We start from the raw sequence: 1754 nt of genomic DNA on the forward strand, positions 1-1754 counted from the left end.
CTGACTATGTAACAGAAGAAGTAATATTATAATATGATGATAAAAGTATTCTATAATTATGTGTCTTCATGTCTAAGAAACTGAGTTCTGCTGAATGTAATTATGAGATCTATAATAAGAAACTTCTCACAATTATACACTGTTTAGAAGAATGAGACTCTGAACTCTGAAGTATCTCTGAATTTAAGATAGTCATAGATTATAAGAATCTCAAATACTTCACAACTATCTGTAAACTTACTGAATGACAGATATAATGATCTGAGTTCTTAAGTCACTTTCATTTTATAATACACTACTGTCCTGGCAGTCAGAACTCAATGACAGATGCCCTCTCATAATGAGAGTAAGATATATCATTCAATGTAATAGATACTCACTGAATGAACTGAGAGCACTGGCTCTTGAATCTGAAGATACTAGTTGATCAAGATGAAACAACTCATGACACTATACATACTTCTCTGATTAGAACATTCTCTCTCTGAATCAACACTGATACTGACACTGATATCTTAACTTCTCTTGAATCTACACTGAATGAATTATGACATGTAACAGCTCAAACTGATGAACTTCTTTCAGTGCTCACTGAAGCAGTATGTCAAGAAGCACTCTGATTCCTCTCAGAACTACATATAAGAACTGATATCTCAGAATACTCAATCAATGACAATAACACTCTACAGTTTCATGAGTGATGTTGAGTTCTCTACTCTGAACCCTTACACACTCAGATAATACAAGAGATGCATAATTTATATATAATCAGTCATTCAGGTCATGAATAACTGTATTGAATAATCTCTCAGAAGTTCTACTGATCTGAGATATTAAACAGTATCAGATATTTTGTTCAAAACTGTAACTGTTGTTTCTCTGTCATCTTATAAAAGAACTGTAGAAAAGGTCTGCTGAAATCACTTGATATCTCTGATAGAATCTGATAAGATGTGATAATTAACTTCACTATTGATCTCTCTGAGAGTAAGAGCTGTAGAAACATTCTGATCATCATGAACTAATTAAGTAAGAATATTATATTGAAACTCTGTGATAAGATGAATACTGAACAAGTTGCTGAAGCTTTTCTAAGAAGCTCATTCTATCAGATGCATGAATTGCTGAGATCTATAGTATTAAATTGAGACTGTCAATTCATGAGCACTCTCTGAATAAGAATCTGTCAAGTTCTCAAGATTACACACTGTCTGTCAACTGTCTATCACTCTGAGACTGATGATGTATCACAACAGACAATTCAGATCATAAAGAACTATCTCTATAAGTTCTGTAATCACTTATAAGATGATTGATATAATCTGCTTCTACATGCAGAGATCACTATCAATGAATGAGATGCTGTTTTAACAGATATAAGTCTGTTCTTTCTTACACACAGTTATTACATGAAGGTGTTAAATCTTTTAGAAATCACACAGTTCATACCAGACCTCTGCAGTCTGATTCAGATCACTGATAATATAGTAATGAAACTCTGAGATGTCTGTAATTGAGCAGAGGCCTTCATAACAACTGTGAAACAAGATCAAGAGAATTACATCAATGTTCACTGAGACTCTGCTGAACAATATAAGATAGAAGATCTAGTATGATTGAATCTCAAGAATATACAAATCACACATTCATCTCATATACTAGATTATCACCATGTCAAGTATAAAGTGATAGAAGTTCTAGATAGTCACAACTACTATCTTGATACATTATCAGAGATTCATGATATCTTTCAT

Source organism: Blastomyces gilchristii (assembly GCF_000003855.2).
Source record: "Blastomyces gilchristii SLH14081 genomic scaffold supercont1.5, whole genome shotgun sequence".
Taxonomy (NCBI): domain Eukaryota; kingdom Fungi; phylum Ascomycota; class Eurotiomycetes; order Onygenales; family Ajellomycetaceae; genus Blastomyces; species Blastomyces gilchristii.